The 26,653-nt window shown below is 36.4% G+C and overlaps 1 long non-coding RNA gene across 1 annotated transcript in view; it reads right to left on the bottom strand.

Annotated features, from left to right (window-relative positions):
* LOC116280284 (uncharacterized) overlaps window positions 1-26,392 on the bottom strand; it is a 62,994-nt gene extending 36,602 nt beyond the window's left edge. The window contains exons 1-4 of the long non-coding RNA XR_012072035.1: window positions 25,985-26,392; window positions 21,707-21,895; window positions 20,397-20,496; window positions 10,643-10,712 (exon numbers count right to left, since the gene is read on the bottom strand). This is a non-coding gene — a long non-coding RNA (uncharacterized lncRNA). The remainder of the gene's footprint in view (window positions 1-10,642; window positions 10,713-20,396; window positions 20,497-21,706; window positions 21,896-25,984) is intronic.
* Between the last annotated feature and the right edge of the window lie 261 nt (window positions 26,393-26,653).

The raw sequence follows: 26,653 nt of genomic DNA on the forward strand, positions 1-26,653 counted from the left end.
GGTTAAGGAGGTCTTATTTCTCTTTGCTTATCAAATAAGGTGGGTACAGAAATTTGAACTTGACTCTTCTGGATGATTGTGATGCTGAGAACCTTCAGAAAAATGCTAAGTCACACTCTTAATTAAATACTTTACTCACATTAAATACTTTAATGGGAGTAGAGTTAAACTTAAGAGAATTGTTGCAATGTTATCAAAGATGTGTAGGATAAAACCAAGATTGCTTCATTAAAGAGCTCAGTTTAAAGGGTTAGTAATACAATAAAAAGTACGGGGGTTTCCAAGTGCAAAACTAAAAATAAAGTAAATCAACTGTGTGAAAGGATGATGGACAGTTATCTTCTATTCCTGTACAATAGAAATTTAATATATTAATACTTCCCTTCTAACGGAGAGTTTAGAAATTCACCTGACAATCATTATTTTATTCAAGGCCTTTTTATTAATTAAAAACAAACATTAATTGTAAATAGCATAATTATGTTCCTTTACTCAACGAAAATATAACTTGAACCCACTATGATGTTCTGCACTCTCTTTTGTATCCATCTTGTTTATCCAGCTGGTTTCTTTATTATCCATTTCCTTACAACCTATTGCACAATTCTGATTTTTTTGTGTTTCGGCTTTAAAGTCACACTGAGACCAATCAACAGCTTTTAAATATTTGATTGAGATTATATTTAGGGAACTCCTTTGCTTCCTGTTGAAGAATAGTTGAGACTCAAATAGGATTAGGACTGACTATCACTCAGGGTTTCCAAACATAATTTTGGTATCATTTGATAACTCACTTATTCATTCTTCCATTTCCCTCCACAGGTTAAACTGGGTACGACTATAATCCAGGCACTTTTCTAGACACAGGAGAAACATCACTGGAAAACAGACAAAGATCTTGCTCTCATGGAACTTAGGTTCCAAAGAGGATGGAGCAAATAAACCTATACACAAAATATAAATGATATCAAGTGGTGATAAGAACTATGAGTTACTGTGAAGTAGAGCAGGGCAGAGAATGACAGTGGAAAGGGATGAGGACACCCTTTTATATAATTGTGAGCAAAGTCTCCTCTGCTAAGGTGACTTTTGATGCAGAGTCATAGTGACGTAGGGACTAAATGGATACCCAAGGAAGGCACATTCCAGACAAGTGAAGAGACTCTGCAACATGAGAATGCTTAATGTATTTAAAAAGTAGCAAGAATGCCTGAAAGCCTGGAGTAGTGAGGCTCCAGGAGAGACAGAAAACAGATGAAGGGGGCTCAGTCATGAGGGATATGAATAATTTGTTTTAAAAGATTGCTGTGTTCACGGATGAGAGTAGACCATAGGAGGGCAAGTGTAAAGAGCTATCACACATCTGCAAGATAGTTACTGAGAAACGACACTGAAGTTTTCAGTGTGGAGGTCATTAATGACCCTGACAAGATAAGTGTAGAAGAAATAAATTTTATGTTTCAAAAAAAGTTGTACATCATTATAGCACACTCTTCTGGGCTTTCAGATTCTAGGGAAAAATCGGTGAAGTAGCTATTACAATAACACAGAAGAGAGATGATGGTGCTTGGACAGCGAACTCTAAGTGAGAAGTCATCATATTCGATATATTTTGAAAACGAATGAAGAGAATTTGCTGGATGTGAAACAGAGGGCTTGTATCAGTGTTCTATCGGAAAAGATATGGCATATTCAATTAAGATGATTAGGCATGTGTTTAATAAAGGAATTATTTAGAAAGATGTGAGTGGGGTATAAAGGAACTCAAAGAATAGTGCAATGCCCTGGGAATGAAGCTGAAAGTCCAGGATAACAACCTACCTTAAGAGGGGTTATAATAGACTAGCCGTAAAGAAAGCAGCCAGCCTCAAATGGCCCCCTTAAGGTTACAGACAAGGGAATCAGTACTGTGACCTCCCTCCAAACTTCTGCAAAGGCTCCCTATTGACTGAAACCAATTATGAAACAAAGGACAAGGGAGAACCTTGATTTAGTTCCTACAGGTGTGCTTTCATTGTTATGAAGCAGGGTGTGGAAGGGTGGAGAATGAGCCTGGAGATATCCAGGATGACTCTGCACAGTTGGCTTCAGTAACTGGACGTGCATGAGGATCAGAGGTTGTGTGTGTGTGTGTGTGTGTGTGTGTGTGTGTGTGTGTGTGTGTGTGTGTGTGTGTGTGTGTGTGTGTTTATGTGTGTGTGTTAAAGGATAGACTGAAAGAAATCAAAGTTGAATTTTGGATAACACAGCCTTAAGATGGCAACATGACAGTAAATGTGAATTTTTAAAAAGTGGATGTATGGATGTCAGGCGTTTCCATGAAAATATTAGGAATTTTAAGCACAAGGTGGGTAGTTAAACCCTTGAAACTAGATGAAATCACCTAAGCAATGAGGGTCGAGGGAGAAGGGCGAATGAAAATAATCAAGAGGAACCAGCAAGGGGAACAGCAAAAACATTTTGTTTTTTTCAAAAAGGAGGGAGTCATTAATTATGTCAAAAAGCTGTTAATAGCTGGAGCAAAATATTATTGGGAAACGACATTAAACTTTTCAGTGTAAAGGTCATTAATGACGTGTAGATAAAAATGTTGTGTTTGGTAGAAACTACACGCTGTCAGATTTTAGCCTAGAACATCGTCTTTGAGCTATTTTCCCACTCTTTGTAAAAGCAGGTAACTGATGGGTAAATCTGACTTGTCTGGTAGTATTTAATTAACATTTTCTGTCCAGTTTGGTAGTGCCTTTCCTTTAAAATGAGATGGTGAAAGTACTTGTTTGTTTTGGCCCTAGCTCTAGTTGAGGTAGAATAAAAGAAGAAAGATTACCCCTGAGAATTCTAACCCTAAGCTGGCACACACCTTGTTTGCTTGAGGAACTGGAGAAAGGTAGGTGTGAAGAGAACACAATGAGCTTAAACGGGTAGTGGCGTGACCCGAGGTAGGTTCTTGTCTAGTTTCCTGTCTGTCACCTCCTTGTTATGTAGAATGCTGCAGACGATAATGTCTCTATTTCACTGGATAACTCAGCCATGGCGGTACCCCTTGGCTCACATTCTGAAAGCCCAAACATGATTCTTTTGTTGCAGGTAACAAGTTTACTAAAATCCACAGGTTCCACCCCTCTGATTTCCATTTCATAAGAACTAGTTTGATACATAATAATATTTACTTGAATTTTTATTTTGTCATTTGATCCTGCAATGAATGCATTTACCCCGGTCAAGAATATTCAAAAAAGAAAAAGTTATCCTCATATAATTTTCTCTTCTCTCCTCATATTTCTAATTTTCTTTGAAACCAATATTATTTTCCTTTGCTGAGATGGACACTTAGTTGAAATAATTCCTGGGGGGGGGGAAATCTCAGAATGAGAAACTGAACTTGAACTAAATTATCTTCGTCTAACATCTCAGAAAGAGCATTTATTTTAAACATAAACTTAGATCTTTCTCTCAGCTCCAATCCCAAGATGATTCAATTTGAATCTGTTTTGGGGCTCTCTCACTCACATTCATCTCATGAGAAACAAAGCATATGGGGGAAGCCCTTTGGTCTCGGTACCCATTTGGTTACGTCTAGATGCCTTATAGCATACGGGCTACTGAAATCTGAGAGCCTTGGGTTTCTGTTCCATCTGGAAGTCCAGCAAATTTTGCAAAGGGTATAAACCTGAGAGTCCAGCATCTCAGGCATAGTGGGTGACTGAAGGAGTGCCCTAAACCTCCATCAGGGGCCTGACCTTTATAATCCTATTACAATCATTGTTTTTTTAAAATTATTATTCCTGAAATATAAAACCAGAAGGAAGAAAACTTAAATTACAAATGTCACCATTCATTTATGTAACAGTTACGCCTTCTCCATATGCAGATGCACCATGTTCTCGTGCAGTCTTTCTAAACCCTTCATACAAGCTGTACCCTTACAGGATATTAGAAAAATGGAACCATCTCTTGACTCCCATGAGCCCATGAAACCGAGTTGGAAAGACTCTGCCAGGAATAATAGACAGATGAATGTTGCTTTTGATAACAAACCAATGAAGATATGTTTACTTTTTATAAATAGCTTGTCAAATATTCACTTACAGTTAAAGATACTGTTGTACTGAAAAATGACGAGTGATCATTCCTCGGCACACTAGAAATTCTATCTTGGTGCATCAGGGCTCACAGACAGATGACACTTCAATGAACGTATATTTGTTGGCGGCTAACCTGGGCTGAGAATGGAATGCTTGTTAGTTTTTTCAGGTCTTTGGTTTTTTGGGGATGTATAACTGTGCTAATTGATTGAGAAATTTAAAAGTTGGGTTTTTTGAGTTTGGTTCTTTTTTAATCTGTCAGTGTGTTCTTAACTGAAGTCATGTTATATTGAAATTGTACTGTTCTCATTCTTCATTTCAGAGTGAGAAATAGGCCGAGGAAGTGAGCATCTGTAAATGCCCTTTTACATTGCATTTACTGTGTGGAACTGAGAATCTCTGAAATTCCAATGGCTTTGTACTTATGAAGTGGCCACGGAAAACATCTGTGAATATTGAAAGAAAGCCCCAGTGGAAAAGTGCTGAATAAAGGATTGCAACGTGTGATGGCATTCCAGCACTTCCTAACAGCTCCACGTTCCAGTCTCTTTTTTGTAATACGGCTGAAAATATCACTTAATTTAAAGCTGGCATCACTAACAAATAGTCAAGGCTCAACTCCCAGTGTTTGATCAATTGTGGGTTTGTTTCGTGTTTGTATGTGGGAGGAAAGGGACCCAGCCAGCCTTTTCGGATGTTAGACTCTATGTACTCTAGCACCACCTACTGGGGATTGGTTTGTAGTGCCCCAGATTCCAAAAAACCGAAGACCTCAAATCTGATTCTTTCCCTAAACTTTCATTTATTTTCTTGCTTTCTCGCCCTCCTATGCCCTTTTATTTTCTGTTGCTTCTGTGGTCAGTGTTTTTTATTTCTCTTTACCTATTAGAAATACTCTGCCTTTCTCAATATAATTCTCATACACAATTGTCTAAAACAAATACTTTCATGACGTGGACAGGTTGAAGATGAGGGGAAAAAAGGTTCATGTCAGGTCATCACCTTAAAATGATGACTCATGGCTAGTAAGATTTAGAACGATGTTGTTTCATATATTAAATATTAATACTTAGAATTAATATTTAGCATTTCTACCCCTAGATTCCCTTGAATCCCAATTTTTCCATTAAGGAGCTACAAGGCTGCACAAACTCCCCAAGTCTATTTTCTCACCTGGAAAAAAGGCAGTGCTGATAATACGTAACTCTTAGCAATGCTGTGAGAACTGAATGGCATATAGGCACACAGACTTTTTGGCAAAGCACCTTTCCACACAGTAAATGTGCAATAAACGTTTTCCCTTATTATTAGCCCTGGGAAGACAAAGTCTCTATTTTCATTCATCTCTATTGCTTTAACAGACCATAGCACGGGGATTATATGTGGTAGGAACTTAATAAATGCCTTTTGAATTAACTATTTGGAAAACATGAAATTATTTGCACATAAACAGTGATACTATTCCCATCCTTAAAATTCTAATGTTTTCCTTCAAAAAGTTATTTGATATATCTAATCATTATTTCCTGTCTCAGTATATAGCAGAATATCCATTGTGTACAGTATAATGGGGGAAAAAAGCATTATTACCATGGCTATGAGACAGCCACTCTGTTAATCACTTTGTTTTAATAATAAATTAATAATAATAAAATAAATCATTTTATTTACCGGACAGAGGGCCCAGAATCTTGATTTCACTCTCAGTTTTATTACTGACTTTCTAAATAAAATTTGAGCACTACTCTCTAGAGCTTAGAGTCCTTGAGAGAAAGGCTGACTATACTGTATCTGAAGTTTCTTTCAGCTCTGTTATCCTTACTATGATGACTATGACCTTATAAATTAGGTTTGAAATAGTATAATTCAGTATTTATACTGGCTGTCATTCTGCTTGTCTCCATTTGAAAATGAAAGGGACAAATGAGATGGAATTACAGATAATTAGAGACAAGAGATTAGATGTCATACAGCTAACCCTCCACCCAGATTTAATCAAACACACAGAAAGGTGACGTGTTCTGCCCAAGATCAAAACACGAGATGCAGCATTATTAAGTCTGTTCCAAAAGATTTGGTAGAAATGGCAGATCTGACTTTTGTATACTTGAGCTTCTCCGTGCTATGTAGAGGCGAGTGCAGTGTGGGAGAAAAGTTAGCCTGAAATGCAGTTGCAGTATTTTCAGATGGCCACTTGTGAAATGTAGACCTGAGCAAATCCAGAAACACTGAGACCATCTCATTTATGATATGTATCTTCAGAAAGATTCTGAGGTACACTACACTGAGGCTATTTTTGAAATAAGAAATCCTTTCTTTTAATGTAAATTTAAATCACATTGTAGAAAGTTTGGGTAATAAAGTCACCCATATTTACATGACTCCAAACAGTCACGTACATAGTTTAAAATATTTTTGTTTTTCTATGCATATATTATATATATTTTGTAATTATGGTGTTCATAAAACAGTTCTGTTATTTGATGGTAATTTTTTGCCATAGTGTTACATAGTCTCTTGGGCATTAAATACTTGCCAAGTTATCTAGCAAATGATCATATATCACAATTTATGTTAACATCCCCCTATATTTCTGAGCAGCACTAAGTCGTTCGCCTTTCTTTCTTCTTTTCTCTTCCTCCCTCCCTCCCTCTTTCCCTTTTTAGAATTTTAAATAATGTACTGCATTCATGGCTTTCTCTACGTTTTCTGATCTTTCTATTATATAAACTATCAGAGTGATTGTCAGATTGCTTTGTCAAATTGCCAAATTTCCTTCTACCAAAGTGTATAGCGTCTAACAATGCCACCCGTAATAGAAAGCCATACAAGTTTTATTCTGTGCTCAAATTCAGTGAGAATGATCATAACTATTTCAGTTTACATACATGTATTTTCATTACTAATATGTCTGGATTAATTCCAGTAATTTTATTTTGTATATGTCCTGCTTTCTCTATGTTTTGTTCACTCTTTCCCTAATCTTTCTTGTTTTAAATAAATAATTATTTTAAGACTCTATTGGTTTGGAAATAATATACTTGATTTTTTGTTACATGAACTTTAAATTAGCATAAGTATAAACTAATTAATACCTCTACTAGCTTACAGAACAACATCAAAACCAGGACATACTAACTTTAATCAGTTGCCTCTGGATTTATAAATTAATGTCCTCTAGTACTTATTATGATTTATCAACCCCAGTTATTGATTATTAGAAATCTAAAAAGAAATACAATGCTTATTAAGAAAAGCAATAAAAGGTAATGAGCACATAAACACATCTATTCATGAGCTCTGGAAACATTAAAGCCATCATTTGACAACGCTTAGAATGTTTTTAATACAGTTCCAAGTTTGTGTTTAAAAAAATAATGCTAATAGCTAAAATTATTAGGCGTGCACTCTCAACCAGGCACTCCCCTAAGATCGTCCTATCGTCAGCGTATAACAACCCTGTGATGTAGCTGAGTGTGTGCACCCGGAGCTTAAGATGAAAACACTGTAAGGCAGAGGAGTTAATTAACTTGTTTAAAATTGCAGTTTAGAAGTGGGTGAACTGGCTTTCAAATGAATATTTAGATTCAGTTTGTACGTGGTTCTACTCCTATGGCATTTTAATTCCTAGGTATTTGACTGTTAGAATTATTGAAGTCAAATTTCAATCGCCCAAAGGCATCCTGTTGGCGTCATTTCACATCTCGCCAGTTCAGGCTGGATAATATGCCTGGATTCCACATGCTGCTGTTGCTGCTGTTTTCTTTGCTTTGTTTTCTTTTGTTTTACTTTATCACTATTATCTCGGTTTGCCCATTGACTATTTTTTATGCAGTAGGCAGAAAGAACAAAAATAAATATAAGACTTTTTTTCTTTGCTTTGACTTGGGCCAAATTTATAAAGTACAGAAAGAGCCTTTGTGACGATGTTTGAGGGAATGGAAAGGGTAGGGCGGGCATGGAGTCTCACAGAGCAGGTCTGCGGGGTGGGGCAGCCAACTTCCTTACTGCCCTACCGTAGATTCTTTTAGTCTCGACTAGATTATTTCCATTGACTTTCCAAAGGGTTAGACACATTTCTAGTCTTCTATTGTTGTTTTAATTATTTATTTACTTTTAACCAGGGAGATTTGATCCTGGCAATGAAATTTTAAAATATTTTGCATTTCATTGTTTGTTAGTATTATATTACAAATACAAAACAGATTCTAAAATCAAACATAAATGCTTTCTTTACAAAATATTCTGTTCAATGCTTTTACAATTATTTTCATTTATTAATACAGATAATACAGAATTTTCTAGAGATGCATTTATTTGGCTTTCTGGTTTTATGTATTCTCTTTGGGATGTGGTGGAGTATTTTCCAAACGAATACAAAAGAAATGGTAACTCTGTGAGGTGAAGAATGTGTTAATTAACTTATTGTGGTAATTATTTCACAGTGTATGCATATATTAAATCATCATATTGTATACCTTAAATTAAAAAAAAAAACGATAAACAAAGAAATAAGCGTCCTGCCCCTTTAATGCATTTAGCACAGAAAATTACGAACTAGCATTTATTTCAGTTTTGAAGAGTTTGGGCGCTACAGTCCAAAAATATAAAATTAAGAAATAGCACAGCACTTATAATTAATTGGATGAATTAGAGAAGTAATTCCCAAATTTCCACCAATGGGCAGAATTTGCTTGGGATAAATTATATCTCTCGGATCTGATGGCAACTGACTAGACATGCTTTCAAGTTTTATGTATGTACTCAAACAGGTGAGATTATGAATTTTGCTGTGAACCATACCATCTCAATCTATTCCAAATAAAGAGGAGTTTGGTCTGATTTACATTAAACGTTGAGAGAGAGAATTGCTTACTGGTTCATCCTTCCAATTTTCTTTTAGCTTCTCTGCTGTTTCTTCTGCAGACTTATGGGTCATCTAGAGTGAGTGGTATCTTTTGATATTTGTCCTGTTCTAAAGGTGGGCAAGACTGTTAATGTTGGGAGAGTCTAAGAATGAGCTTGAATTCATTTAAATAACTCAGATAACAACCCAGAAGAAACAAATAAACCCCAAGTCAAAGAAATCTAATGTCATAAAATACTATTATTATAACCAGAAAATTACTAAGGTTAAATTTCCTTTCCTTTAAGGTAGCTGTTTTAAAATGATTTAAGTGAACACCCTATAAACAGAACAAGAACACATGAGCCATCATCCTCCTAGGGTAATGGAAGTTCAAGTCTTTCCTCTGTGTGGCAAAATTACCACTCTCATTCAGTTCGGAAAAATGACCATTTAAATTAAGAGAGGACATGGAGAGAGTAAAGTCAATAAACTTGAACAAATCCAATGAATTGCTTTGTGTGGTAGATAGTTCTAAAATGACCGCCAAGACACCTGACCCTTAGTGTATATGCCCTGTATAATCTCTTCTCTTTGAGTGAGTGAATATAATGAGGTATTACTTCCATGATTATGTTGCATTTTATGGCAAAAGGAATTTTTCAGATATAATTAAGGTCCCTAATCCGTTGACGTCAAGTTAAGCAAAGGGAAGATCACCTTTGGTGAGTCTGGCTTAATCAGGTGAGCCCTTTACAAGAGGGAACAGGGCCCTCCCTGAAGTCAGACAGATCCTAATACTGGCCTCCAGGAAGTGAGCTCCGTATTGTGAGAGGTCTGGAGAGGCCACGTGACAAAGAACAGCCTCTAGTAGTTGAGCTCGGCTCCTTAAAACAGCATTTGGAGTTAAAAGCAAGTTGATCATATGACCTAGCAATGCTGTATGTATGTACTTACCCAAGAGAAATAAAAACATATACCCATATAAAGACATATTCATAAATATTTATCACATTTTGTTCATAATAGCCTAAAACTAGGAAAAAAGGCAGAATAGTCTAAACACAGGTAAATAGGGAAACAAATTCTGGTCTATACACACATAGTAGGAGTACACAGCAATAGAAAGAAACACACTACTGAAATACAAAACTATGGGTGATCTCAGAAACATTATGCCGAATACAAATGAAAAAACCAGGTACGAAACAGTACCTACTGAACAATGCCGCTTATACAAAATTCTAGAATGGCAAGACTAACGTATGACAAAAAGGTCAATGGCCGCCTAGATGAGGAAGTGAGGATAGGGAACGTTTTAGAGTGATGAACTTTTCTGTCTTGATCATCGTATTGGTTACATGGGTATATACATTTGTTAAAATTCATTGAGCTATACACTTACAGGGCTCATTTTAGTGAAATTATACCACAATAAAGCTGATTGACAAAAACAGCATCTGGTACACAGTAAAACATTCAATCAGTATTTGTGAATGGACCAAATTTTGCTTATAGTCAATTTTATTCTTTAAATAATTTGCAGTTTTAGGAAAATTTTACTTTCCATAATAGCCCGGATGGACCAGTGCATAAACAGAGACGTAACACACATTATGGATTTTGAAAGCCCATAATGAAAATCACTAATTATTAATTACACCTGTCTGCGATGGTGGGTTATCTGCAATAATTAATTTGGGGGACTTACCATTTAAATGCAATCCGGTGTTATTTTCTCTGTCTTGAGGATTCACATGAGTTTGGCCATCATAAGAGTTCTGAAAAGATTTGACACAAATGCATCAACCGTACAGTTTAGAAAGTCACAAAGATATTGAGAATTATAACAGTATATTTTAATATTGGAATTAATGTGCTCTGTGTAACAGGCAATATGTTGTGTTAAATAAAATGGCTTTAAAATGGGGGATCCCATTATTCCTTAAGAAATAATACTTTCCTGTCTTTAGATACATTAAGATAGAGTGATTCATTTACTAGGTATGAGCTTAAATTGTTGAATTTTAAAAAACAAAATTACAACACTGAGAAAGTTAATAGAATCAAAATAAACACATCAGAATATTTTATAGGAGATTTAGGAATGCCTACCAAAAGGCAGAGGGTTATAACTGAGGTCTCAAACTATTATTCCTCTCCCTGCTTTGCTTTCAGATATTTCAGGAGATTGCCTTCTTTATGCAAATCTCCAGTAAGATAGGATTGGTTAAAAGCTATGACTCCACATTGAAAGCAGTAGTTTTATTAACTAGTGATTGATATAAAAAATAAAATCCAAGAATATGTCCATAAATTCATAACCGCTCAGAGTACCTTTCAAGGTTCTCTGGTACATTTGAAAAAATGCTTTATGGAACCAAATATTTGCCCATATGCTATTACCTGTTTTCTTGTGCTCAAATATCTCAGCATCATTTTCTTTTTCTGAGTAACTGATAGATTCTTTGTCATACAGCTGGATTATCACTGTATATAATGTGGACCTGATAAAAAACTGATCAATCATTTTTTGACAGACTTTGAACTTTCTCCTTACCACTATTCAACTATCCTCTTCCACCATAAGACATGTGGACAAAGTTTAAATGGCCAATAGGCTGGGAAGTTATGAGAAGGAATCAAGAATCAAGAGAGTCATTTGAAATTCATTACGGCTCTGAGAACCTATGATTCTGTGACTTTTCTGAATGCATTTGCATTCTCTCCCACCCCAGTGTGCAAGTAGCACTAATTGTGTTTTATATTACATAACACTAAACCATTGGGTTTTTAAAAATTTTCAAATAAAATTCAGACAAGTGAACTGAGACCGCGTTTGTTTAGTGCTATACTCTGGTTTTGGCATCTTTCTGTGCTATAGAAACACCAAGTCTTTTTTGTACCTCACCCCGTGAACTTGAGGGAACTTCTATGTTTTGTTCCAATGTAGTTATACACTGTTGTAACACCATTTTTATTTCCATGTTATTTTTTAAAGCAAAATATTACTCACATTTTGTAAAGAGTCAAAACTTTTTTCCAAATTTTATGTTTTCTTTTTTAAAGGCTGTAAAAGGTTGTATCGTGTGCTAAAACTACCTGCATTTTCTATTCAGACAAAACGAGTAATTTTTGAAAATGCATATAGACATGTTATGCTTTAACAAATCACTGTTTTGTTTTAAGATATGCCTATTGTTGAGATTTTCCACTAAATGTCATTTTGTCCGTAGATGTTCTCTAAGCTCCGAGCAACCGTTTAAATGATTCAGGTTCTAGACTTCACCACTCCTGGACTTAGGTAATTAATTATAAATATAAATACTAACTTTGAGAACAAACTTGATCATTAACCTGGCATTAACCTGACCAACTTTAGCCATTAACCACTGACAAGAAAAAAGAAAACCAAACAAAACCAGGCATGAAATTTGGAATTATGACTGGTAAAATGTGACATTTAAATGTTTATTAAGACATTCCTATAATATTAACAATAAGATACTTATAAATACTTTATATATAAAGTTGATAATGGCCATCATAACTCCAGCATCTGTTTTTAGAAGGCTCTCAAGATTTAAGATACCAATCCATCAACACTTTCTTGCCCTTAGCATTTGAAAGATAACTAGCTGTTTTAATTAAAGGCCAATGAGGGACTTATACCATGCAGCCCACACATAAATTAAACCTATGATTATCCCAATGTTCTAATCAACTGTGCTACAGACGTACTACAGTCTTGATGATGGTAAAGAGCACAAGAAAAAGTCTATATTAAAATAACACCATGTTACCTTTTACTGTGTTACTGAGCATCCTTTCAAATAAATAGACTATCTTAGCAAACAGTATTATGTCATAATGTACTAAAAGGCGGCAATTAAATGCACTTAATAAAAAGCTAAGAGTCATGTATAAAATATCATAGACTTTAAATTCGGAGATAACGTGCTTTGAAAATATTTTTTTTAAGTCTTCCAAAAATTGTGAGAAATGGTTTAAAACTATAAATTGAGGGTTTTGTTGCTGTCGTAGTCAAAACTTTTCAAGTAACTGAGTGCTTATATGAGAGGAGAAAAACAGCTCTAAGAATAACTTTATAAAATGTTAATACCAGACTTAAAAAAAATGTTTCCCATAAAGTTTCTACCTGTATTCTAAATAGGCAACAAACAAAATGGGGTAAATATAAAAAGAACACTTTATTAACTAAAACGTTCCTAGATGATAGTCACCATTAATTTAATAAATACATGTGGAAAGAATGGATACATAATGATGCACAGTGTTTTGAATCTTAAAAATAGCTTGAAAGATTTTGCATTTTCAATCATAATTCTAAGACATTTTTCACTGTATTCTTTCTCTGGATCTTGGCTAAGCACAAGTATCATGAAAGAAAAATACACACCATATCTACCACTGAGTTATCCATTTGTCTTCTAGAAATAAAGTTATTCTCTCATGAAGAGCACATGATTATTATTCTAAATAATAGTCTAAATGTTAAGAGGTATATCACCATATGACCTTAAATTTTAGTTGCATAAACTCAGTGGCAGATTTTCAGCAATTAATGTTACAGCCAGTGGGAGTCATATATTTATATATCTTCTAAGTCACAATCCATATTTACTGTTGATATTTTGTTACTGTAAGTTCAAATGATTTCAGCCAACTGTCTCATGCTTAATTTGCTCTGATGCTATGAAACATCAGTGCTTTAAAGAAGTGTGGGATGCAGCACCGGGTTGAAGTGCTAAAAATAAATTAATTAAAACTCATGTTTATAATTGCATGCTTCTTTAATTTAATTTTTGTCATAAAATTAATTCTCTTCCAGGGCTTGCAAAATCACAAGTTAAGTGCTTTCTCATAACATTTTCATGGGTTTCTTGGGCTTTGAGCCTAGCTTACTAACTCATTAATTTGCAAGTCATCTTGAAATATTTCCTGTGGAATCCATGGTGATTTATCAGGTGCTATGAAGTTTAAAAAACAGAGAAACAATTAAGTAATTTGAAGATGCATTTTGTGGATACTATATATATATATTTTTGAAACACTATTCAGTTATAATGTGATTACTTTGAAAAAACTTCTGCTTCTTCTGAAGTTCTTTTCATGTCCTCTCTTGAATCAAAGATAAGTACATACAGGAAACATTCTTTCCTGTAATATCTACTGTAGTTGAGTCACTTATTTATCCACTACTACATGAAGTTTTGGGAATGGAACAGTTAAGCTTATAACTAAGATGTTGCTTATAGACCAAAATCTTGTAAACAAGGAAGTACATCTGAAAAGGTTGTGATATAAGAATAAAATAAATACTTGTTATATTGACATGAATTAAAAATTTAAATATTAGCAAGGGAATAAATGGCAATTTGTGAGACAACCAATGATTACACTTTACTACTGAAAATCAATAATTACACTAGTAATTGAAGATCAATTATAATACCAATCATTGAGGGGGGCAAAGAAGAGAATGTAAATGAAATGTCCCCTCAGTTTTTCTGTAGTCTTAAAGGATGATCTTGATTAAGAAGATTACTGTCTCTGGCTTGGCTGGCTCCATCATTCTGATTTTGTCCAGTCCAACTGGAAATCAACATAATTGTGTGTTTATATGTCTTTCTTTCTTAGGTCTAATGCAGTGTTCTGTTTGTGAACAAAACATCTTGCTAAGATAAAAGAGGCTTATTTTTTCCCCTTTAATCCTAAGAAGATCTGTTTGAGATGTAGGCTTCTTACTTATAGGTAAATTTTACCAAATTTTTTTCCTAAATAAAAGAAGTGAACATATCTCTCATGTAAAGTCAGGCATAGGAAACATTTTATTTTACCTGCACAGTAATTTAGATGCTGTGGTTGTGAGCCTAGTGGGACATTATGGCTGAGCCTTCATCAAGTGTGTCTTATGTACTTGCTGCATGTCTGGCTCTAAACTACCAGATGTTGGAAAGAAAGAAAAATAAAAAATATAATCTTGGTCTAAATCCTTATTTCTAGTCTAAGAAGGTGTGTGTGTGTGTGTGTGTGTGTGTGTGTGTGTGTGTTACTTATAGCCAGTGATTGGGTAGAACTTTAAATTAAAAGCTACACATCAGAAAGAATGGATCTTTGCCTTCAAAGATACAGTTTTGAAGATTCTCAAGCTGTGGTACAATATGAATTGAGTGAGCCACTTATCTAGAGAGTGTACTTTACCTAACAGCCAGAACCTACAACACATCTCAGCATAACATTGTGAAGTGATTTTTCAAGTCTTTTGAAGGAAAAAAACGTAAAAGAAAATGGCATATATGCATTTGGGTATCCGTGAAATAAATGCCTTCAAATGTATTCCTTATGAATGTTAAGCAATGTGATGGTTTCAATTTTTTTAATATGCTATCTTGCATTACAAATTCAAATATCAGAAAGATATTTACTTGAAGGCCACCAGATTAATGTTAAAAATCATTTTAGTTATTCTAAAGCCATGAGAAAGGATTACATTTCCCAGCTTGGTTTTTTTGTTTGCTTGTTTGTATGTTTGTTTGTTTTAAAAAAGCTTGTTTATGCTCTCTTGTTTGCTTCTACATCCAAATCCCAGGAAATCATCTTCCCTGCGGACACTGTTGCATTTGGATGGCCATGTGCAAGTTTCACATTTTTCTGGACTTTTTCCAGCTCCACCATAATTTCTTGCAGTTGGTGCGCAGCTGAATGAAGTAAGAGGAAGAATAAAGAAGACCCTTACAAGAAATTATCAGCCCAAATCACTGCAGATATTTCATTAACGGAAAACTCCAGGGGAGTGTAATGATGAGAGGGTGTCTGGGAGAGTTTACATTCTAGAGAGGGAGAAAAGAAGCAAACCACTAAACACGTGCATGAGCATAATTAAAGACTGTAATGAATATCCATTAAGAAATAAATAGTGTGCTACGGTAATGAATTACTGGGTTGACTATGTAAGGCTGATTAGGGATGATTTCTCAGAGAAGATGGTCTGTTCGGTGCACCCTGAAGGATAGGAAGAAGCCGACCTCGCTGAGAATGAGAAGCTTGGAGTTCCTGGTACACTTTCACACTTCTGTGGATGCTTTTCCATGTGTGTGGAGTGTGAGCTCACGTCTACCCTTACTTCTTTCCACTTCACTACTCAGCTCAGGCGTTTATTTGCTAGGAAGTTATTCCTGAAGTTGTCTCTATTTTTCTTCTCCAGGATGTGTTAGATACACTTTCTTGGTGCCCCTCTAATCATTCACAAATCTCTCTTAGCACACTTTCCTTCCTACACTGAAATTATATGTCCATAAGCCTTCGGCCTGTCTCATTTCTGTTTATAATCCTAGAATCCAGCACTGTCCTTCACGAATTGTGGTTGAAAAAATGAGAGGTTATTATTCACAAAAACTGCAGATGAAACTTTGAGTTCATGCCATCACAGGGTACAGTAAAAGCTTCTAACTGAAACTCCATGGGCCCAAACTATGAATAATAAACTACACTTTTTAAACCTAACCTTTCTCTCTCCCATTTTTCATTTTCTTTGTTTGGTGAAGGAATGTCCCTTTCTTCCATAAATTTATCATTTTTCTTCCTCAGAGCCTATATACATTGAAAGAAGCTAAAGGGGCAAGGGCAGGACAGTGAAGTTTCCAGTATTTAAACACTGTTATCTTTATTTATGCTTGTTTTCGAGATGGAAAAATATACTTCAAAATCAGTTACGGTCTCAAAAAGTGTTAAAGTGACTTTTTAGGGAATATTATTAAAATCATGTTTGTAAGCTAGAATATATATGGAGTGAGTTAATACAGAGATGACTCATTCAGCTGTAGCATTTGGTCAAATAGTAGGTGACCAAAATCAGCTATGGAATCGCCCCATAATCTGGAGGTGAGGTTGAAAGGTTTAATTCAAGTTTTGCTGTGTGGATTTATAAACTGACCCTATAGCATCAAATTCACTTCAGTGCCTCTCACCTACAGTCTCTGTGGTAAGGGGAACAGCGGTGCCTGAAAGAGGTCCTCCCCCTGGATGTCCTAACCCCCAAACCTGTGACTGTGCTGGGTTACATGGCCAAGGAGAACTAAATTAGCAGATAAAATTAAGGTTGCTAACTATCTGCTTAAATTAAGGAGATTCTCCTGGACTTTCTGGGTAGGTCTAATGTAATCAGAAGGATTCTTAAAAGGGGAAGAGGGAGGCAGAAGAGGAGAGTCAGAGACAGAGATGTGACAGATGGGAGAACAGAAGAAGGTCAGAGAGATCCTAGGTTGCTGGCTTCAACACTGGAGGAGGAAGACCACAAGCCAGGGGATGCAGCTTTAGAAGCTGGAAAAGGCAGGAAATGTTCTCCCCTAGAGCCTGCGGACACCTTGTTTTTACCCCAGTGAGACCTGTTTTGGGCTTGTGACCTGCAGAACTCTAAGATAATAAATTTGTGGTTATTTGTTATCGCTGCAATAGTAAATGAATACAGTCTTCACTCCCCAAACTGAACTTTGAAAAGCAACTCCAGAGAAAAATAACATTGCTTTTTAGTCAAGTGCACTGTGAATTTTGCAAGCGTATGAAAAGCATTTTAAATTAAGGTGACAACTAAGGAGAATAACTTCTCATCCTGACTGGGGTGAGATGACCGAGGCTGAGTCAAGCTGACTCCCCCAGGCCCAAACTTCTAACTCTCCCCTGTGTTTCTCTTGGCGAGTCCTGAGTCTCAGGGTGCAAAGAAGTTTCAAAAGTGAGTTGCAAAACAGAACAGACTCACAGACAAAGAAAACAAACTTATGGTTACCAGGGTGGGGTGGGGGGGTTGGCAGATACTAACTACTATGTATAAAATAGATAAACAGCAAGTTTATACTGTATAGCACAGGGAGCTATATTCAATATCTTGTAGTAACTTGCAGTGAAAAAGAATATGAAAACGGTTAGATGTATGTTCATGTATGACTGAAGCATTGTGCTGAACACCAGAAATTGACACAATATTGTAAGCTGAGTATATTTCAATTAAAAAAAAATTTATGTACACAAGAAAAAAGTGAGTTGCGGCTGTGAAATCTCTTTGTTTCCTCTTCCAGAAGACCCAATACCAACAATGACAATTGAAAAGACGTAGAATTCTCCAAATTATCTTCAGCTCCATTTCAAAACTTTTAAAAATATAAATACGATGAAATACATGATTTGCAGTAGTTTCCCGCAAACAGTAAAAAGAATGGACTAACTGCACGGCAGTTATGTGAAACGTTACTCTTTAGCACGAAGATAAGACTTTTGAAGGCTGAGAAAGAACTAGCATTTTTCTGTTGCATACGCTACCTTCCTTAAAGTGGGCAGTTGCAAACAGTTGTGAACCATTTCCCTCTGTCAATCAAGAATACCAACAGTGGAAGGAAGAAGAGATGTGTGGATAATAGCAGTAAAGGACTTTAATATTAAAAAGGGTTTTTTTTTTTCCAGCACTAGTTAGAATTATCTCTGTAGGTCTATTTAGTATTTTATATAGAATTACACTTCTAGGAAACAGCTTACATTCTGACACTACCTTCACTCTACCCTGCCAGACTTTGTTCTGTACTATACTTGGTCGTGATCTGCTTCAGATATTCTCTTTAGTATCTTTATTTTCCTCTCATGGTCATTCTACAGAGAGATGAGAAAGAATCCTCAAAACTGCATTAGCTAAATGTAAATCTCTGCTCCTGACTATTCGGGCGCATTCTATAGGCTAAAACCTCAACAAACCCCTTACCACAGAGGGAGACTATACCAGTCAAGGCTACCCATTTCTCATCATGCAGGTATTAGGAACAAGGAGAGCAGCTGAGAAGTCTAAATCTCATGCCTCCCCCGCACTTGGCCATGGGTAGTGGCCCAATGGTAACCAAAACAGCCTGCAGCTACGTGGTAGCCCAGCAGCCGTCTGCTGTGGCCAATTCTTGACTTCATAAACGTACTCACATACCGTCTTGGACAGGTTAACTTTTGGCTCCAAAAATCTAATCTGAGTATCTTAAAAACAGAGCTTTAATACAAGGTAACCTTAAACATGAACCCCACTCGGGTCTGCACACAGGCATTTTTGTTTAGATGATCTTTCCTGCTCTTTCAAAGCTTATGGGGATTTTGCAAATCACGCTTTACTTAGTGTTTCTCTGAAACCCCCTGTAAACGAGAAGAATGATAAATTTAGTGACAGAGACAGCTTATATTTTGGGAGACTGGAAAAAGATCAAGGTCTTAAGGAAACAGTAGTAAGTTCTCCTACACACAATCTCCCACTAAGTTCCATATCGTGAGCACCACTGACTTCCACATTTTTATTTCACAGTATTTGATTTTCATAAGATGTCTGTCTATTAGCATTTTTGGATCCATTTAAAAACATCAGCAAGAAACTGGAAACAGAGCCACAAGTTTACTAATGAACAGGTCAACTGCAGTGTGTAAGCTATCGTAAGTGAATCAAAGCTCGTACTTCTAAACTTCATGAAGGGATGATTAAAACTCACTGTTACTACTTATTTGAAATATTTTATACATGGAAAACTTCAGAGACTGAGTGTGAATTAATGGAAATGTTTATTCCTCCCCACTAGAACGTAATCTGCATGAAAGGAGAGATTTTGCCTGGTTGGCTCATTGCTGCATACCCAGCACTTAGCATACTGCCTGGCCCAGCGGAGACATCTAATGAAGAATAATTAAATAGCTCAATAAATTAAAACGAGTCTGACACAGTTAGAAACTAATAAAAGACTATAAAAATAGTTACACTTAAATTTAATGTAGACATTATTGATTTCTGAGAACCTCGTAACTGGATGAAATTAAAATCTTATCTTGGTGCCTGCGATGAGGATTTATGTGGCTGTTATTAAATACCGACATTAGTCCACCTGGATGGTACTCCTGCTACACACAAACAGAGCATGCCATTCAACTGTATCAACTTGTCCTCCATATGCTCAGCATTTGCGCAGCCTATGCATGGGGGCAGGAGTGAAAATGTGGACGGTTTTGTGTGTGCATGCATGCAGATAGCGTTTTGTGTGTGTGTGCATGCATGTGTATGTGTGTGTATTTGTCTAGTTGTCTTCCCACCAACAGACCCACACAGTAAGTTATTAATAGCTTTTAGGGGTGTGACCAGACATGTGTATAGTCCTCTACATTGCTGGTCAGTAGGGGGAGCTGTCACCTGCCGCTGCAGCATGACTGTGGATGCAAATTCATTTTCTGTGAGGACCTGTACCTCAGAGGTATCTTTTCTCAAAATAAAAACTATAGATTTTGATTGCTAAGTGTGTCACTAGGCCAATCATATAAATTAAAGCCTTAGAAGGAATAACATAAGACATATGATAATGTATACTATAATTTTTAACAGAAAATCGGTTTTAATGCAAGATAATGAGGCCAGTGGTAGAAGATTAGCACTTACGTACCACAGCATAGCTATGATAGAAAATGTGTACCATCCTTCACCTTCTTTTCTCATGAACCCCATTTGCTTCATTATTTGTGTTTAGGTTGCATTTGGTGCATCTGCAAAAATTCAGGGAAAAATAGAAAAATTAAAAAGTAGGAGAAGAAAAGCTCATATGACATATAAGCCAACTTTTAAATTTAACATAATGTTTTCAGAATTAACCTCAAAATATTTTATCATCTACTTCATACACGTTCTATATTAAACACTTATCAGACATACTCTTATTTAATTCTCAAAAATTATCTTCACAGTTTGTTTTATTAATTGAATTTTATAGGTGAAGGAATCACTACTTAGGAAATATGGGAAACTTTCACGTCGAACTACTTCAACTACTAGTAGGTGGTTAATGTGACATATGAACCCTAGTCTTTGGCTCTAATTCCCGTGTAATTTTCTCTTCTCCTAAATTACTTCTCCCATCAGCTGTTCACCCAGTCTGTAGTACATGCCAAGTATATGGGATTATCCTCTCTTCAGAGATAAATTTCCTCCTCCTCATTTCTCATGGTCTGAACTTGAGAACCAGATCTTGCTCAGTTTCACCATGTGCTAAAGATGCTGATGTCATTCAAAGAATCTGTTATTTTTAATGTTAAGATGAGCCTGGTGTTCTGCTCTGACATGGTTGGGGCTGGCTTGCAGCTAAATGTTCTGGGAACTGGAGGTAGTCAGTGGTCTTGTCACCTGTCGAGAATATGGGGAAACTCGTATTTCTATTTTCAGTATTATAGATTACATTATCAGCTTGGCTTAAATATAATCTCTCACTATGTAATACAAAGCAAAGAATTCACTATTTGCTTCTGTCACTATAGACGAGTTTTGCCTTTCCTAGAATTTTATATAAAAGCGATCATCAGTGTTTACTTATTCAGCCATTCAATTAAAAAGTATGCTATTATTATTTCCATCCTCATCATTATCAATAATATGTATGAGAATATATACATTTTTTGGAAAAAAGATTCTATTTTGTTGGCTTACTGTATCAGCAGACACGTCGTTGTGTATGATTTATTCCCATTCCTACCACTTTTTGATTATATCAGTTCTTGTCACCTTTCAATTTTATCTATATAGCACAATAAACTTTTTTTATCATCTGTAATGATAAGGAAATTGAAACACATTCTTCATTGTCTGAGAATTAGTAGGAAGAATAGGCTATTTGAATGTTTATTTTATCTTGGTTTGAGGTGTGTTTTATCAAACCTGTTCTACAAGTTAATACAAATATTTGCAGATTGTGTAACAAAATACCTTTTTCCACAGTTGTATTCTTTACTTCCCTTCTGATGAGCCATCTGAAAAAACTCAGCTTTCTGTTGATGACAAATATATCCATCCAGGACACTCCCAGCTCTTCAACTTCAAAAGACAAGTGAACTCAGGTGGAAAACATTCATGAGAAGGTATCAGGAAGTGATCAAGGTCCAACCTCAAACTAACCTTAAATGAGAGATGTGGGAATAAGCCACACAGTTACACTGAGAGAGAAAAATACTAATGTCTATTTCCTCGCTGTGGTCCAGGACTGTAACGTCTCAGGTCAGAGATGCACACATGCACTGAGCAGGGGCAGACTAGAGCCACTCTACCAGAACAGCACGTAGAAAGAGGTGGTGCTGCACAAAACGAAGGGGCCTGGGAGCTAGAAACTAATGTATTATTTCAAACGTGCTTGAAGGTACATTAGTCAGTAGGTGACATAGGTTGGAACCTCTCAAGTTGTCAATCTCCATCATCCAGATGGAAATACAAGTTTTGAATCATGACCTACAGAACTTCCCTTTCTCTATGTTGTTAGAGATTTTAAGGTTATAAAATGTACTAGCTGTTTCATATCGCCAATAAAGTCCATGATGATACAATGTTCCCTTCTGTTTCTGTCCAGAAGGCAATTTATTTTCAGAGTTAAAGAGCTTGACTTTTTTTTTTTTTAGTAGTACAAATACATGTCGAATTGCTTGTATCAACACTGTTTTGTGAAAAGATTTTTACTTCAGGAAGAGGGTGGATGGAAGGAACAAGTTATGCCTCAGGGTCCAGATACATCCTATTCCTTGCCTCTGCTTTCAACCTCGTATTAACCAGGCTAATTGGAAATATCTGAATAGTGAGGCTATTCACAGGAAAATCATAAAAATCCCAAAATATTGCTCTCTGTGGGACACCCCTAGAAATCAAACTGGAAGTAGGTAATACTGAACTACACAAAAGCCTTTCTGACATCTTCCCCAAGCCTCCTTCTCAGGGCCATCCTACTCCCTGTGTCATCCTCTTTCTTTGCCGTGAACTACGAGGATCAGAGTAGTTTTTCTCTCATCTCAGGGACCTGCCACTGTGGAGTGGCAGACACGTTTCAGTCAGGAGAGGGGAAGAAAGTACCAGAGATGCTAGGCCTGCCGTCACTGAGCTGCTGAACAAATGCCAACAGGGGCTTATTTTCAGATTTCTTGTGATGTAGGAGAAGCATCGTCCGCTGTCAAGCTCCTGTTAGACAGTTTCTGTTACTTCTAAGTGGAAGATTCGTGGCTGAAATCTACGTCCTGATCCCAGACCGCCATTGTGAGAATTTTCGTTAAGTGATTGACCAGGTCGATCTATCATTATGTGCTGTTTTCCTATTGACTTGGTAGAGCAAATTGATGTCTGCTTAGCTATATTTTTCTAGATAATTAAAATATCTTGTTAAAAGTCAAAACGACCTAAGAAGCTGGTCACTTTTTGGCCCATTTCAGCATTTAATTGAGGAAAATCATCTCTTATCTTGAGAGAGAGAAAGAGAGAGAGATTTCTGTGATCTCCACTGAATCCCCTGTAAAAGAAGGCTTCCATGCGTGACATAACCCTCCTCACCTATCCTTCCATTGCCCCAAACTCATCACAGTATGGCAACTGAATCCCAACCTTCTTCCTCAATTTCTAAAATCATTTAAAATCTTCCTTTAACCCCGCCCAACCTCCTGCGCCACGTGTCGCCGCCCTTTCACTCTTCCTTTGCCCTGAGCCCTGCGAGTCAATCAGACGGGTTTCAGCTTGCTGTTCCTACTGTCCGCTCCCTCCCTCACCATTCCAGGCTGCACAGCCAAGCCCCAAATTATGGCGACAAAGAAAAAAATTCTCCTCCTTCGTGAGAGATAATAAGAGATTCTGGATATTCACCTGTAAATTTTTTTCTGGTACCATAACAGAAGGTAACATGTTTAAAAGAATAATATATTTGAAATCAAATTTTAAAGACATATAAACAAGGGGAGACATATTTTATTACCATTAATCACCTCCTAACATGACTGATTTTCCTTTTTTTCCAGACGAAGTATCTTGAAGACTTCTCTCTTACGTTGTTTTGAGTATTAAAAGTTCCTAGGTTTGTAATAGTTCAATAAATTTAAAGTAGTACTTGAATATTTTGTTTCCTGCTATTGTCTTTAAAAGAGAGTATTTGACAGCTTAGCAATTCCTTCTCTATTTATCTGTGCTGGGCTCTAACTGCCTGCCCCGCTGCCTCTGATTCATCACAGGAGAGGGAAGAAGTGGCTTTCTTATTCATAAATCTGACTTCCTGTATCTGCACTGCAACCAAAAGATTCAAAACTCAAAGCAAAATTTAAAATGTACTTTCATGATTTCTCTGACTGTACATTTCCCAGTCGTGAGGTCTGGCCCTCCCAGAGGCAAGGATATCTGGCTCCCAGTAAGTAATTTCAAACTATGTACAACTTCTATTTAAATTAAAATCTGCAGAGTTAGTAAAAATAGTTTCATAGCCTTGCTTCTCCTAGGAATATTTAACAGAAACTGTTTCCAATTTTAGAGGGAGTTAGGGCCTTCCTACTTCCAAATATTAAAAGAAAAAAAAAATGGAAACACATCAAAAAGTATTACTAGTGTCTTTCAAAAAGAAAGTGAGATTATGAGTCATCAGTTTCTGTAATCTATATCATGCCCAATTAAAAAATATTTGAAATTATTTTTGATTTGTCAGAAAAAGCAGATGGGAAATCCCATTTGAATAAAAGAGCTGGATGCATGGGAGTTTATTATCCTTTGCCATGAGGAAATGACCGCTCAGGTCTGTCATGAAAACATTTGGTGGCCATCAGTTAAAAACAACCGTAGCCAGATTATTATTTTACATCCTGAAAAAAATTGTTAGAGGTAAGATAAAATCTGTTCTTGGGAGAACTAGCTGTTATATTTAAAATGTACCACCGCCTGTAAATTGGACAGACACATTCCTAGCCACATAGCCTTATCCCTGTTCATGGAACGCTGTTAACTTTGAGTCGTAATAGTGATCATTCAACAGCAGTCGGCGTCTAGGAAAACGAGCCCCTTGTGACCTTCTCCACTGGAGGGCTGCGTGCTGAAGCGCTCATCCCCACTGGGGTATCAGTAAAGATGAGCTGGGTTACGCTGTGGAAACAAACTCCAAATCTTAAGGCTTAGCATGTACAACTTTACCGTGCTCTTGCCCACACCAAGTCATTTGTGGGTCCGGGAGCTCTCTGGGGCAGCTCGCTTCTACACATTGACTTAGGAATCAGGATCTTTTTCTTTTATTTTAAATCTTGTGGCTCTACCATTGGGAACTGCAGTCAAATGTCACGGGAAGGAAAAGCTTGAAGAACTCACACAGGCTCTTAAATGCCTCATTCCAGAGAAGGCACACCATTGCCACTCACAGCATACTGGCCAGAGGAAGTCTTATTGCCCCAAATTAAGAGCAGGGCTCTGGAGAGCTTTATTAATTTCTTTAATGGAGGTACTGGGGATTGAACCCAGGACCTCCTGCATGCCAAGCATGCAAACTCCACCGCTGAGCTCTACCCTTCCCCCTAAGAAATACACTTTTACTTATTAAGCTGGTGAGATTTCAGGGGTCTTTCTTTCTGTCGGAAACTATTGCTACAACCTTGGCTCTGCGCTGATTGTCCGCTTTACCCTGATGTTTCTTGGTTCAGTGCTCTCAGATGTTTGATCTACATGTGAAAACAACAATAACAATAACAAACAAACCAAAAGAACGTGTTTTCTGGTTTGCTGAAGAGAAGCAAGGACACATTTTAACCTGTCAACTTACAGACAGCTTTAAAAAAACAGCAGCATAATTAGTTTCATCAAAACTGTTCATGTTGGATAAATACGACAACCTAGGAAAGCTTATACCTGATTAATTTAGCTTGTTTACTTTTAGAATTAATGCTGTTACTGAGCTGAGAGCTCATGTGTGGAAATGCTTAGGAAGGTAAATGAATATATTTGTATACTGTTTTGGGGGGAAAGGGGAGGTAATCAGGCTTATTTACGTATTTAATGGAGGTACTGAGGATTGAACCCAGGACCTCGTGCTTGCTAAGCACGCACTCAACCACTGAGCTATATCCTCCCCGCTAAAAGAATGGATTTGAATCAATGGTTTTGAAGGTATGTTAATACATCAGAGATCTCTTTTATAATGAGCATTAAATATAGGAATTCATGTACATTTTGGATTAGTTTCATAGACCTAAGCAATTAATTATGGCTTACCCTGTCCATAATCTTCATCACCCTTAACATCTTTAGTCACACAGGGTGGGTAGCTTGCATTTCATCAGGAACAATTCCAGGCAGGGGAGCGTGAGGCACAATGACTGTGTGTGTCACGGCCCTGCTGACAATCCTTTTTAGGTAATCTTCAGCTTCTTGACAGAGTCATTGGATTTTTTTTGAGGTGGCCAAGATCCTGTAAGCAGATTAATGTTTCATTATGTGTAAAGAAAACCAAATGCTTACATTTGGAACTTCTCTCAGGAATAGCCGATCTAATTTTAACTTGATTTTGAATATTTGCATTAAATTCAATAAATAAGAATCGAGGGTCTAATAGGTCCAAATCATTACGTTAGGCCCTTTCACAGTTGGAGTGAGTAACGTAATAACTTAGGTCTGTGTGCCCTTCATGTACACATTTTACTACTTTATATAAGGTAAAAATACTTATTTTTTCTTTTTTGAATTTATCTTTTTGTTTTAATTTGTTCTTCTCCCATTCTCATCACATTTTTAAAACAAGATTTAAATGCAGAGTTACAAGATTACATTTTTTAAAGCCATTAGGTAAGAGAGTAGACATTATATCTAAGGAGAGGAAACTTTAACATAACCCTCATTCAGCCGAATACATAGATTGTACAAATTATGTAGTCACTGGGATAT

Source organism: Vicugna pacos, chromosome 4 (genome assembly GCF_048564905.1).
Source record: "Vicugna pacos chromosome 4, VicPac4, whole genome shotgun sequence".
Classification (NCBI taxonomy): domain Eukaryota; kingdom Metazoa; phylum Chordata; class Mammalia; order Artiodactyla; family Camelidae; genus Vicugna; species Vicugna pacos.